We start from the raw sequence: 6,108 nt of genomic DNA on the forward strand, positions 1-6,108 counted from the left end.
CGTAATGCCGATGCGATCACATGTGTTGATGACATAAAAAAAAATGTGACATCAATGTAATCACATGTGCACACATATATACAAAGCCAAAATGTAATGAACATATTGGGGTCCCCAAGATCTCAACAATTGGCAATTGTCATTATCATGGCTTTACGTACCATGGCATCATATTCACCATGTCATAAGAGATCAAAATCTTTGAAATAGCAATCGTCATGATTTCACGCACCATGGCATTAGAGACGCTTTCAACAAATCGAAGAAAAACTGTGAAATAGAAACCATCATCATGGCTTCACGTACCATGGCATCACGGTATTCACCATGGCATAAGAGACGCTCAAAAAATATTTGAAATAGCAATCATCATGGTTTCACATACCATGTCATCATGATACTCACCATGGCATTAGAGACGCTTTCAACAAATCAAAGAAAAACTATGAAATAGAAATCATCATCATGGATTCATGTACCATGGCATCACGGTATTCACCATGGTATAAGAGATGTTCAAAAAAGCTTTGAAATAGAAATCATCATGGTTTTACGTACCATGGCATCAGAGACGCTAGTTCTGTGCAAAATCTGCAAAACCTCAATATAATGATTAGTCAGTAATGATTCAGATGAAAACCATCACACACATTAGTTTACGATCCCATAAGACGATCATAAACTTATGTGAAATATTTATTGCAAATTGCAACGAGATCAATAGCAACAAATTACAAGTTTTGATGTCCAAACATACAATCTCAATATGACAAGGCCGAGGTGGCTACAGGGCAGTCCCTAGTGATGAGGAAGGTTGGAAATATTTGTGCCTCAGTCCAGGTAGAAACAAATTACAAGAACTAGTTTAATTTGAGCACGCATAGAACTTGAAGGCTCATAAGAACAATCGACATGTATATCCATTTAGTACTTACGAGAAAAGATATAACATCATGGTGCTACTCTGATCGAAGCCAAAAGAAGGAACTAAATTCCACTCAAATTTTACACAATAAGGATACGTAAACTTCACATTGGTCATTAAAACAGTTTGCAGAGACGTCAACAATCAAATAAGAGGCTTTTGCAAGTTGCTCTTGTCGGCAATAATAACAACAATAATATTTGTCCTTCGTGCAGCACGATCAACACGAGGTCACTGAATTAAGGCCCTGAAAGCGCAGTCTAACTAAAGTAGATTAATGACTTCATTAAATAGCAACTATTCTGGTTCTGCTCGCTCGTTAAAGGATAAATAACGTGATATATTCTTGAAATAGCATGGGAATTTAAATAGAGAAGGGTAAAATAGTTCGTCAGTAGACTGCAAGGTAAACATAGGCGTGCTACCGATAAGGGCCGGTGGCTGCACGGTAATTACGGTTTGATATCATGCTGCCTCTATCTGCCCGTCTCCCTTTCTCTCTCCGCTTCCCAGATGTTGCTCCTACTGTCACAACTCTCGGTTCTGCAGGCTACTCAGTTTTCCTTCTAATAGCAAGCCATTCTTCCTACTGTCACGTTTTCTTCTAATCGCAAGCCCTGAGCGGCTTATGCTGCATTAAATAAACCCTAAATCGGCTCATCGTTTCCAGCTTCTTTAGCCGCTAGCAACCCATCAAATCTTGGCGCAGGCAGAGAGCAATAATTATAACCAATGATTATAAGCGCTGCAGCTTTGCCTTGCAAGCATGGGAGGTAGAAGAGAGGGAACACTTTATTCTCATGAGCTATGGCCTTCATACGGTCGCTGCCGGCTTACATTAATAAAAGCAGGAGTTCTGTGAATTGACACTAATAACGCAACAAGCTATAATTTTCTCAAAATAGCATGCAATTAGTTAGAATATCTCTCGACACTCTGCAGTGCTTAGCTGATTCTCACGTTTTAATCTTCAAAAGCACTATGAGATCGCAATTTCTTCTCGAACATAGACAACTCTGTTGATTTTTTATTTTTTTTTAACAAACATCTACTACTACAATCTCTTGTTGAAACACATATGACAAAGCACTACTTACATTCTTCTCCATCTCTATTGTCATGCGCACAAACCTTATCTTCTTGATGTGCTGAGATTAAGCATCTCCTCTTCATGGCCTTTGTACGCAAGACCTCGATTGTGGTTGTCTCTCTTGTGGCGAGCTTTGATACCATGTTGAACTGGAGCGAGAGAGCGCAGGTGGACAAGAAGAGAGAGAGGAGACACCATCATATGCAAACCCCAAAGTGTGTATAGAGCACACAATGAGTACACATATATAGTGGGGACTCCTAGCTATACATAGCATAGGGGTTGGTATATATAGCTCCAACAACAAATGGGAGATAACTCTCAACAAGAGGTTTTACAAAGGCTAACTCAACAGCTTGAGAACCTCACTCTGAATCTAGTACAGGGCCTACCTCAACAACGACAACCAAGAGAAGGGAATCGCAATCAACGAAGACAAAGCTCAAGAGTTGCGATGTTGAAATTGCAGTGAAATGGGCCATGGCATGTACAATTGTCCACATTCAAGGCGACTTCCGGGAGACATATATCCCCCGAGACCGCCTCCTCTCACTGTGCAGCAAGAACTAGCTCAAGGCCCACAAATCCTTCGTCGACCACCACCACCAGCAAATATACCTCCCGTCCCACATGAGGAGGAAGAAAGAGGAGTCAACATCATCAAGCTAGAAGAGGTAATAGATGAGCATACTCTAAACTTTGATGTTATGCCGGCAGAAAAACGCACAAGAGCACATGATAAGGATGAAGACATGAGAAGTGAAGGAACAAATTCAGCCAGAAGGGACAAGAAGAAGAAGTCAAAGATGGAATAAGCTGAAAGTAGCAGGAAGAAAAGATCAAGGCGAAGGGAAATTGGTATCAACGACTTCCCTTTGGGAAAGGAGCTAGAGCCCTACAACATCCTGGAGGATTTACAAACCCAAAATCCAAACATTTCATGGCCTCAACTTCTACACCTATCAGCCAAAGTAAGAAGGCAATGGCCAAAGTTGGTAAGTACAAGAATTCCAAAAAAGAAAGAAAATCTTTCCATTAAGGTTGTGGCCTCAAAGCTACAAAAAGATGTGGAGCCCATTGTGGATGCTTACATAAGGGGTAAAAAGGTGTCTAATGTATATGTTGATGGTGGAGCTCAAATGTGTGTGATCACGGAAAAATCAATGAACAGGTTAGGTCTTGAAATTACAAAGTCCTCTAATTGTCAAGCTAGGCTAGCCAACAACTCAAGTGTGAAGTGTTTGGGGATCATTGAAAATGTAAAAGTCTCTGTATGTAACATAGATGCACGAGTGGATATGTATGCCATGCCAGCTAAGGGGGAGGGCTATCCCATCATGCTAGGGAGGCCTTGGCTCATTGCTATGAATGCAAATCAAAAATGGGGAAGTGGTCGTTTGATTCTTAAGAAGGGTTAACCAGTGGTGTATGATTGGCGAGAAGGAAAGCAACTAGATATCAACTATGAAACCACGGCAGATGAAGAGAGCGAGGAGGAGAGTCCTTACTCAAGTGATGGGGAAGCATCAACCAGTGCATTAACCAGTGAAGAGGAATTGTATTCAACGCCAACGCCCAAGATGTTCCTGTAGAAGAAAAGCCAACAGACAATCACACACGAGGATTTGAGAAGATGCCACCACCTTGAAGAAGGATTTGAGAAGATGCTTGCAAAAGATCTTACTTGTGAGGAGAAGAGGTCCTACATCAATATGTTAAGGAGGTATCCCAATTTGTTTATCACTGACTACTCACAAATAAGAGGTGTAGATGTAATAGAGCATCGAATTGAATTGAAACCAGGGACCAAACCCGTGGCTCAAAAGTTAAGGCGACTAGGATCTGTGCAACAAAAGACTCTCCTACAAGAAGTGAATCGACTCTTGAAGGCTGGCTTCATCTATCCAGTATCCAACTCCGAATGGGTATCACCTATTGTAGTCACTCCCAAGAAGAATGGTAAGTGGAGGGTCTGCGTGGATTACAAACCCCTCAATGCTGCGACAAAGAGGGACCACTTCCCTCTCCCTTTCCAAGATGAAATTTTGAATGAAGTAGCAGGTCACAAATGCTACACTGTGTGTGATGGGTATTTAGGATATTTTCAAATTAGAATAGCAGAAGAGGACCAACCAAAAACCACCTTCATCACACCTTGGGGATGTTTTGCATTCAGAGTAATGCCTTTTGGGCTCACCAATGCTCCTAGCACCTTCATGAGATTCACAATATTTGTATTTCAGCCATTCTTTGGAAAATCTATAAGAGTCTTTATGGATGATTTCTGTATTTATAGTTGTAGATCACTTCACTACCAAAAGGTTGAAGAGGGGCTTAAGAGGCTCCATCAATTTGGGGGACAACTCAACCCAAAGAAGTGTCATATCAGTGAATCTCAGGTGGTTTTGCTAGGCCATGTGGTTTCTTCACAAGTAATTCAAGTGGATCCCTCTAAAGTAGAGGCCCTTTTGTCATTATCTCCACCAACAACAACTAAGGAGCTAATGAACTTCAACCACAAAGTGAGGTACATGTCTCGCTTCATCCATCTCCTAGCAAAAGCCATCGCCCCTTTGCATAGGTTGGCAAGCCAATCTACATTTGAATGGGGGAGGGAACATGCAAAATGTTTTGAGGAAGTGAAGGGCATTCTTAGCTCTCTCCCAATCCTAATGCCACCAGATCCAAAGGAGACCTACTATGTCACTCCAAGTGTAGGTTTCGAAGCAACTGGTGTTGTTTTGATGCAAAAAGATCCTAAAACATCATACATGAGGCCGATCTATTTTGCAAGCAAGGTGATGACTCCGGACAAGAAGGGATACACTGAAATGAAGAAAGTGGTCTTTGCAATCTTGTTTGCGGTAAGGAAGTTTCGATCGTATCTTCTCCCTGTGCCATTTGTTTTTCTCACTTAGAGCACAATCTACCATATGTAGTACAACACATGAGCCTCTCATCTAGAATAGCAAAGTGGGTGCTTGAACTCCAAGAATTTGAATACACTTTCCTTGTAGAAGATAGCACAAGAGCAGGACTTGCAGGCATTCTCACCTACAAAGTGAGAGAAAGGGAAGGATCATGACTACAAAGAGAGGAAGGCTCAAAACAGTTCAAAGTGAAGGAGATTGATAATGCCCATACTTTATGCTTTGACGGAGCTTATCAACGCCAACAAGACAAAGCAGCAGGGGGGATCATCATTTTGAACCCACAAAAGGAGGTAATGGTTAGAAAAGGTATCACTCTCCCCAATGTTCACTCTAACAATGAGGATGAGTATGCTGCTCTAACCCTTGGGTTAGAAGAATGCAAAGAATTAGGCATACAAAGACTTATTATAAAAGGTGATTCTTTGCTAGTGGTCAGGCAAATCCAAGGGACTTGGAGGTGCAAGAATCGTACATTGTTTGAGTGGCTTAGTAGTGTAAGATCTTTGATGAAGGGTTTTAAAGCAACACAGGTACAACACATTGTGAGAACTCATAACAAGGAAGCAGACTTACTCACAAATGAAAAGCTTCAAATGGCGGTAGGAGGTGTGAAACTATATGAACCCAAATATCAAGGTCAAGAGGAGCTAAAAGACATTATCTTCTTTCTACAAGCAGGTGAGTGTCCTAAACACTTAGACAAGGTGCAAAGACATAGACTAGTTAAGAAGGCCACACCTTACCAGTTGATCGGGGATGATTTATATCACAAAGGAAAAGATTTGGTCTTGAGGAGAGTACCAGGTGTGCAAGAGATAGAGAAAATTCTTCTTTCATGTCATGATGATGTCTGTGGTGGTCACTTTTCTCAAGATATTACAAGTAGGAAGATTTTACAAGCAGGGTTTATTTGGCCGAGCTTACATCGTGATGTCTAATATTGGTGTAAGGCATGTAAGCCATGCCAAATTGTTGGGGATAGACGACTAACATATGAGCCTCGAGTCCCAATAATATCTTATGGCCCTTTTGAAAAGTGGGGTGTGGATGCAATAGGTCCCCTACCTCGTACTTCTACAGGGAAGGTTTTCATCATCATGGGTGTTGAATACATGACACGATGGGCGGAAGCAACAAGCACAACCCGAATCACAAATGAA

This window comes from Adiantum capillus-veneris, chromosome 17 (assembly GCF_014529385.1).
Source record: "Adiantum capillus-veneris isolate H3 chromosome 17, ASM1452938v2, whole genome shotgun sequence".
Taxonomy (NCBI): Eukaryota; Viridiplantae; Streptophyta; class Polypodiopsida; order Polypodiales; family Pteridaceae; genus Adiantum; species Adiantum capillus-veneris.